Raw genomic sequence first — 9,402 nt, 5'->3', positions numbered from 1 at the left:
TTTGAGCTACTCTTTTTGCAAAATGCTTGTCATGACCAAGAGATTACAAATCAACCATTGCATTACATGAAAGGAGTTCACATGATCAAGTGTCCATATATGAGCATTTTGGAGGGAAAATGGAGAATTCAAAATTGGTGAATCATACAAGCCAAATACCAATTCTATATTGCTTATGGATTGATTTTGAGTGAAAATGAACCTTGCATGGCACTGTTCACGTGCACATTTTCTATGCTACCTCACACTTGCCAAATTTGCATTACACCTCATATCTTTGTAATTTTCAATTAGCCATTGCCTAATCTTGATTACATCATCATTAACACATCATATATAAGTGAAATGTTAATCACAATTGAAAAAAAGAACAGAATTTGGATCAAAAATTGCATTTCCCTCTCAAATTTCTCTCTTTCTTCATCCATTTCCACAAAACTCTTGCATAATCATGTTTATCATGCATCATTGATGAAGAATCAAGGTTTGGTTTGAAGAATTTGGTTAAGAATCGTGCAGATCCAAAGCTTGAGCATGAAGATGGATTTTGAAAATTAAGCTTCATTCAGGTGGTTTCAGCTGCTGTTTCGTGCATCAAGCTTCATAACAAGATTGAGGAAGTAGATCTGGACATTTTGGAGCCTTGAACACGCGTATCCATCAACTATCATCTTGAACAAGGTGAAATTCGAATCTCATTATTTGCCTTTTCATGTACATGATCTTGTAGAGCTTGTTGTGCTGATGATGCTGATATAAATATTTTTAAATTTGGCTGGATATTAAGCTTGCTACATGAACTTTAAGTTTGGTTGTTCATAATGTTTTCATTCGATCCGCTTGATTCGTGGAGTTTTAGGCTAGATGAATGTGAGATTCGTGTTCCTCATAGCGAGACGGTTCCAACCATATGCATTTTATTGATTTCTGGAAAATTTCTCGATGCGCACCACCGGAGTTCAACCGGAGAAGACGACCGGAATCACTATTCCGGCCGTCTGGTTCAATAGCTTAGGGTTTTGTCTCCAGCGCCTTTCACCTTTGTTACCTGTGTTCGAACCTTGGCAATTGCGTTTTCAATTTCCATTTGTTTTCTCTTATTGAAACGCTGCGTTTCAATTAGCGCACCTTGAACCTTCAAGGAGCGAGTTCGATACCTGGCTTGGTTGTTTCTGAAGTTTAATCGCATTTTCTCATTTGACCGCGCCTGCCTGGGTTCGAACCTGGATGATGCATTTTCCATTTTCCATTTCAAAATCCATTTTCTATTATTTCATGTTTAATCCATTTTATTTTCATTCAAAATTCCAAAAATCATAAAAAATAGAAAACATGTCCAAATTAATCCAATTTTTTTTCACATGTTTGTTTTAATGTCTAGTTTTTTTTAGCATTTATTTCCTGATTTTTGTGCTGCTAGATTTTTAATTGTGCTTGCTTATTTGAACATGATGCCAATTTGCTATGTTGTGCTATTTGTTTTATGAAATGCTCATGGTTTATCCAATTGCCTTGAAATTTGACATGCCTGATCATAACATGTGACATGATGTTTTGGCTTTTGTTTGGAATTTTTATCATTTGATACCACTGTTTTGGACACATGGATATGTAGTGTGATATTTGGTGTAACATTTTGTGCTTTGTACTTGTGCATTTTCATTCATACACCATTTCTTGTCTTCTGGACTTAAATTTCGGCATGATGCTTGTCCATAACATGGTAAACTCACATAAAAAATTTCATGATCATTGGATACATTTCTGTTTTAATGTGAATTTTCTATTCTTGATGTCCAATTTTGATCACATTGCTTGCCTTTGCCTTATCTTGATCATTTGATGGCTTTGCCTATTGAATTGGCTTTGGTCCTTTTGAGGACTCTTTCTTGTTTGATTGAATGTGCTTCATGTGAAGTATTGACTTCTGTTTTGGTCATTTGACTTGCCTTTGACCCTAGTCTTTGCACTAGTGGTTTGTACTCACCAATTGTGTTTTGTGTTTCAGGTATTTAGCACTAATGGTTGGTTTGGTCTCATTACTTGAGATGCCAATTGCTTTGATCACTAACTCTTGTTGTGTTGTAGGTCCATTGATGTGATGAACTCACTTGAGTGCTTGCACTTGTGACTTGCATTGTGTACATATTGGAAAGTTCCACTGTTGTCTGTTTGGCTTTTGTACAGGTACATTAGTTGCTAGCTAGATTTTGCTTAGCCTTTGCTTTGGAGTGTGGTTGATACACCACTGAGGTAGTTTAGCCCTCTTACTCCATGTAGTCTGGAAGTCCTGCCACCTTTTTGGCAGGCATTTGGCTGAAGTCCTCCTTATGAGGCTCTGACTGTGTATGTTTATATTTGTGCCAAAGACCTCCTTGTTGAGGCATGTTACTTGTTAAGTCCTCCTAAGTGAAGAGGCAATTGACAGATAGAAGGGATTAGCAATCAATCCCCTGTTATTCAGTGAGTCGTTCACTATGCTCGCACTACATGCTGATGCTCTTGAACATAACCCAAGATCTTGTATAGAGTCAGTCAAGTGGAATAGGGTCCCTCATTCTGGATCCCCACGCCTTCTTTGATTCAAGCTCACCCAGGCCAGGGTTAAGAGCATGAGGTCTGATCCTCATTACCTTTCATCAGCTTCACCCTAACTCTCAATGTTAGTGGTTAAGAGCTTCAGAACACCCCTACAGTTTTGGCTTGTTTGTCGAGGTTGATATGACCCCTCTTGACGAAAGCCCAACCATTTGTCTGAGACTCTTATTTGTATATAGAGTGTGATGATTGATTGATGTGATTGCTTTTGATGCATTTGCTCATGAGTATTTGTTTTCATGCATCTTTGTTGCTAGGAGTCAGATATAAGTCCAGCTATTGGCATTCCGTTTCCTATTTGTTCTGAGGAGTCAGATATAAGTCCAGCTATTGGCATTCTGTTTCCTATTTGTTTTGAGGAGTTGGATATAAGTCCATTGATTGGCATTCTGTTTCCTGTTTTGTTGTGGAGTTAGATGTAAGTCCATATATTGGCATTCTGTTTCCAGTTTTGTTTGAGGAGTTGGATATAAGTCCATTGATTGGCATTCTGTTTCCTGTTTTATTGTGGAGTTAGATGTAAGTCCATATATTGGCATTCTGTTTCTAGTTTTGTTTGTGGAGTTGGATGTAAGTCCATTGATTCGCATTCTGTTTCCTCTATCTGTGGTTCTCTTATGAGACTTGCTTACTGCTTATACCTTGTGTTGCATGATTCCAAAGGAACTTACTTAGATCATCTCTATGATCTTGAGAAAGGAATTCCTATCTGTGGTTGCATTCCTTAACCCTCACCCTTTTGTTAACCTTTCTCCATCCTTAACCCAACCCAAAAAACTTTTGTGCAAACATTTGACTTGTTTTCAACATTAGAAACCTAGGCTTTATGCCTTTGATTTTCAAATTTCTTTTCATAATACTCATTTTGAATTGAACATTAAGTCAACTTTGACCATCTTTGTGAATACTTCTAACTGGTTAATTCAACCCACTCAATTGCTTTTGTGGCCCTTGCCCACTTCTTAATCAAAATTTTCCTGCATTAGCCATAAATCTGAATTATCTTAGTGGTTGATGTAAATCTCACCGCATCCTTAGTGATCGAATTGTAAGTCTTCCATGCTTATTATAGGGTTAATCCCTCACTAGCATGTCGAAGCTATTCTCACATGGTGGAATGTTGGTTCAGGTCGAGTTTTCTCCCTTTGATAATGAAAGACCTTAAGGCTTTTGTTTAAAATCAATCCACTCACTGTTTTGAAATTTGTTACCCGAACTACGGGGTTTTGATCCTTATCTTTCATGAGAGGGTACGTAGGCAATGGGGTCATCCATCCAAACACAAAAATGTAAATAAACTTGTATATTCTTCTCTCATCTCTTCAATCATGTTTGCACAAAATAATTTCATAAACAATAACCAATACAACAAGTTATGAAAAGGGCTCTCTAGGAGTACCTAGGATGCATTGGGTGCCTAACACCTTCCCATTGCATAACCAACCCCCTTACCCAGATATCTGACCCCCTTTTACTAGTTTTGTTTGTAAAACTTTATAGGTTTTGTTCGCTTTCTAACCATTCCTTTGGATAAATAGAAGTGCGGTGGCGACTCGACTTTGTATGATTTACCTTGGATCTAGTTAATATTTCCAATGGTGACGAATACACCGCTACACTATGCCTAAGGGAGAAGTGAACATTGTTTAGGCATTTTCAAATTTGATCATCAATAAAATTCAATTCTATTCATCCACATCTACGATGTTTTATTTTCACATTTTGCTTTATTCTGAAAATGGTAATCACAAATACATAAATAAATAAATATAATTGTCCATCTGCATAATATTTGGTCACAATTAAATTCTATAAAATCAAAATATCAAATCATTATGTAGGTTGGTTCCTAACCCCATTGAATACAATGATCCTTCTCCTTCTCCAAATATTGAATTCCCTGTGTTTGAGGCTGAGGAGGAAAGTGATGAAGAAGTAAGTGATGAATTATCTCGTATTATTGAGCATGAAGGAAAACCCATTCAGCCATTCGAAGAGCAGATTGAGTTAGTCAACTTGGGTTCCGAGGATGATGTAAAGGAAGTCAAGATTGGGTCCAGATTGTGTCCTGATATTAAGAAGGGGTTGTTTGATCTTCTCTGAGAGTATTCAGATGTGTTTGCCTGGTCTTATCAAGACATGCCTGGTTTAGATTCTGAGATTATGGAGCATAGATTGCCGTTGAAGCCAGAATGCCCGCCAGTCAAGTAGAAGCTGAGGAGGACTCGTCCTGATATGGCAGTGAAGATCAAAGAAGAAATGTAGAAACAAATTAATGCCGATTTCCATGTGACTGCTGAATATCTACAGTGGGTGGCCAATATTGTGCCTATTCCGAAGAAGGATGGAAAAGTCCGTATGTGTGTTGATTATAGAGATTTGAATAAAGCCAGTCCAAAAGATGATTTCCATCTACCACACATTGATATGTTGGTAGACAATACAATTAAATTCAAAGTCTTTTCATTTATGGACGGATTTTCCGGATATAATCAGATCAAGATGGCACCCAAAGATATGGAGAAGACCACATTCGTTACACCTTGGGGAACATTCTGCTATAGAGTGAGGCCTTTAGGTTTAAAGAATGCTAGTGCAACTTACCAAAGAGCAATGACTACTCTTTTTCATGATATGATGCATAAAGAGATTGAAGTTTATGTCGATGACATGATTGCTAAATCTATTGATGAAAAGGAACATGTTGAGCATTTATTGAAATTATTCCAGCGGTTGAGGAAGTATAAAGTCTGCTTGAATCCCAATAAGTGTACTTTTGGTGTTCGTTCTGGTAAGTTGTTGGGCTTTATTGTCAGTGAGAAAGATATTGAGGTTGATCCTGCCAAGGTCAAAGCAATACAAGAGATGCATGCGCCCAAAACTGAGAAGCAAGTCAGAGGTTTTCTCGGTCGTTTGAATTATATCTCAAGATTCATTTCACACATGACTGCCACATATGCGCCTATATTCAAGCTTCTTCGGAAAGATCATTCTTGTGATTCGACTGAAGATTGCCAGAAAACTTTTGACAGTATCAAAGAATATCTGCTTAAACCTCCAATCTTGTCTCCGCCTGTTGAAGGAAGACCGTTGATCATGTATTTGACTATGCTTGACGAGAGTATGGGTTTTGTTCTAGGTCAGCAAGATGAGACTGGAAAGAAAGAATATGATATCTACTACCTTAGTAAGAAATTCACCGATTGTGAGACTCGATATTCCATGCTTGAGAAAACTTGTTGCGCATTGGCTTGGGCTGCTAAGCGTCTGCGTCAATACATGTTGAATCATACCAATTGGTTGATATCCAAAATGGATCCAATCAAGTATATATTTGAGAACCCTGCTTTAACTAGGAGGATTGTCCGTTGGCAGATGTTGTTAACAGAGTACGATATTGAATACCGATCTCAAAAAGCAATTAAAGGTAGTGTCGTGGCTAACCATTGGTGATAACATGAAATGATATAACATTCTAGGACTCAATTTAATTAAATTATATTATTATTTACTTCAATTTATTTCATTTTATTCGATATTACTCGGTATTTTCTTTCTATTTATCCCAGGTAGTTTATTTGAAGCACAAGTGAAAAAGGAAGAAAAGGAGGTGAAAAAAGGATTGAAAAGAAGCAAATATCAAAAGCCAAAGCCCAGCCCAAAAAGCACAGGCGTTGCACCTGTGACGAGCGTCACACAGGCTGTGACGAGCGTCACGCTTTGCCCACTTGTGTTACGAGCGTAACACATGGTGTGACGGACGTCACACCATTCTCCTATATTTTTGGCTTCAGAAACGTTGAGGCCTATTTGCACGCCTGACCATTTGCCACGTGAAGACCTTTGACGCGGAATACATTTGGAAACAATTACAACAAGTGACCAATATAAATAGTAACCTTACGGAAAACCCTAGAGGTTCCACGTTTTTGCTTCTTCGCCGTTTTCTCTTTTTGCACTTTTTCTCTTCCAGCAGCATAAGCCTATTTTTACAGCATTACTTTTACGATTTTTATATTATTTCCTTTGCAATTTCTATTTTCTTTCCCAGCAATTACTTAATTTTTTGCACAGTAGTTTCTACACCGGAAACTATTGTGTACCTTTCACTATATCTAACCTTACGTTAGACCCTAGATTTTTATTCCTTCAATTTTATTTTCCTGTCCGATTGAAGAATTCAAGAACAAATCCAACCGGTTTGTGGTGGAGTGTTCAAGACTGCTATTTAATTACTCAGGTTCTTTAATTATAGTTTGAATTTATATATGCTTTGTTTTACTGTTTATTTATGTTATCTGCGTGAGATGAAATTATTTATGCATGCTGATTGTTTAGATCTGTTTAGTATGTCTGGCTAATTTATTTAGGTATCGGTATGTAAAGTAAGCGGAATGAAGGAATCAAAACTAAGTTGGTTTAATTAAGTTTAGAATAAAATCACTCTTTTTACGGTCTCAATTTACAGGTTTAATAACAAAGTTTTTGTACGAAAATAAAAGACATAAAGAAGTTAAAATCAATAGAACGAGAGTTTGAGTTTTTAACTGGACAGTGTAAGTTGGACATTAATTCTAGATCAGGGCGAGAGCAATTTTTAGAGTTAATTAAATTCTAATCTTTTCCAAAAAGTATTTTTAAAGGTTAAATGTGAGGACGAGAGTTAAGCATTTAAGTTTAATCATATAATCTAAGTCAACAGAGCGAGAGTTTGAGACGAGGGTGTTTAAACGATTAGTGTTTTCTTAAAAAGAGTTTCTACGGATTCTATTGTTTTCAAAAAGTAGTTTTTGACTTAACTAATAAGTGACAGCTACGTTAATATAAAATCATAGTTTATTCAACAGAGCGAGAGTTTGAGATAAGACTTTTAAACAATAGTGTCAACTGAAAAGATTTATTTTAAAACCAAGAAACCAACGAAGAATTGATTCCCTAATTACGACGAACTACATACCGATATCCGCTTAATTAATATTTAATTTAGATCTTATTTTTAGTTTTAACTTTTCCCCAAACAATCAAAGTATTATCCGCCTTAGCTTTACGAAGTAACCTTAGAAAATGGTATATCGATTCATAAGTCCCTGTGGGATCGATATCTTTTAAAACTACGCGATAGAACTGTGCACTTGCAGTTTGTACCCCAAATTCGACTCATAAAGTCGCGATCAAGTTTTTGGCGCCGTTGCCGGGGACTTTTATTTAGTCGATATCGTAACTCTTCTGTTACGCTGTAGAGACTAAGGCTTTTCTTTTTCTTTTCTTTCTTTCGTTGATTTGTATGCCACACACTCGCTCACAAGGCGAGCCGTTCGACTTACGAATCAACAATATTGAACTATATCTTCGAGTCTTACGGCAAATTCGGGAATATCGTGCTGCAAACAATCTCCCTCCTGTCGAACTTCCTGATTTCAAAAATATTTTCCCTTCTATACCCGAGATGGCAGAACCAGCTCATGCTCTTCGAGATTACGTCGCTCCATCGCAAGATGAGCCGCATTCGAGTATTGCTCCACCCGCAATCGAAGCAAACAACTTTGAACTTAAACCTTCACTGTTGCAGGCAGTGCAACAGAACCAATTCTCTGGAAATCCTACCGAGGATCCAAACCTTCATTTATCCGTATTTGTCCAATACGCTGATACTGTTAAAGCTAACGGTGTCACTTCAGAGGCAATTCAACTTCGTCTTTTTCCTTTCTCGTTAAGAGATAGCGCTAGAAGATGGCTTCAATCTTTTCCTTCCAACTCAGTCACCACATGGAACGAGTTGAAGAAAGTTTTTCTTGCCCGATATTTTCCGCCAAGCAAAACAGCTATGTTAAGAGCCCAGATAAATGGATTTAAACAGAAAGATAACGAGTCTCTCTTCGAAGCATGGGAAAGATACAAAGACATGATGAGACTTTGTCCACACCATGGTTTAGAAGACTGGTTAGTAATTCATACCTTCTATAATGGTCTCTTGTACAACACGAGGTTAACAATAGATGCCGCTGCAGGTGGTGCACTAATGAATAAACCATATGCTGATGCTTACCAACTTATCGAAAGCATGGCTCAAAACCACTATCAGTGGGGAAGCGAACGAACAATGGTGGAAAAACCTCAAACGAAAACTGGCATGTACGAGATAAGTAACCTTGATCATGTTAATGCAAAAGTGGATGCTCTGGTCCAGAAAATTGAAAGTTTAAATGTATCACCTCCAGCCACCGTGGTAGCCATAACTCAGAATTGCGAAGTCTGTGGAATCCAAGGTCACACTCCTGCAGATTGTCAACTCCTAACAGGAATCCAAGCGGAGCAAGTAAACTATGCTCAACGAAGCCCCCTACTCGCATACCTATAACTCAAATTGGAAGAATCATCCCAATTTTTCATATAAGAGTAATAATGCTTTATACGCACCTGGACAATCTCCAAATCAAGCCCCAGCTATACCTCCAGGATATCAAAAGCCGATCCCATCTACACCTAACAATAACGCCCCTAGGAAATCCAACTTGGAAATCATGATGGAAAACTTTATAGCCTCTCAACAGCAAACCAATAAAGATTTCCTAAACCAGAATGTACACACTGGCGAACAAATTAAACAACTAGCAAGTAAAGTAGATGCCCTGGCTACCCATAACAAAATGCTGGAAACGCAAATATCACAAGTAGCTCAACAACAAGCGCCTACTGCTGCCCCAACTGGTACATTTCCTGGCTAACCCCAACCTAACCCGAGAAGCCACGCTCACGCAATCATACTGAGAAGTGGAACGGAAGTGGAAGGACCGTGTGACCCAA

General features: G+C 37.7%; 1 non-coding gene across 1 annotated transcript; it reads right to left on the bottom strand.

The window, feature by feature from the left end:
• Nucleotides 1-8,422: 8,422 nt before the first annotated feature.
• LOC127133280 (small nucleolar RNA R71) lies at nt 8,423-8,529 on the bottom strand. Its single transcript, XR_007807267.1, has one exon. It is a non-coding gene; the product is annotated as a small nucleolar RNA R71 (small nucleolar RNA).
• Between the last annotated feature and the right edge of the window lie 873 nt (nt 8,530-9,402).

This window comes from Lathyrus oleraceus, chromosome 3 (genome assembly GCF_024323335.1).
Source record: "Lathyrus oleraceus cultivar Zhongwan6 chromosome 3, CAAS_Psat_ZW6_1.0, whole genome shotgun sequence".
Lineage (NCBI taxonomy): Eukaryota > Viridiplantae > Streptophyta > Magnoliopsida > Fabales > Fabaceae > Lathyrus > Lathyrus oleraceus.
This window is presented reverse-complemented; position numbering and strand designations above follow the sequence as displayed.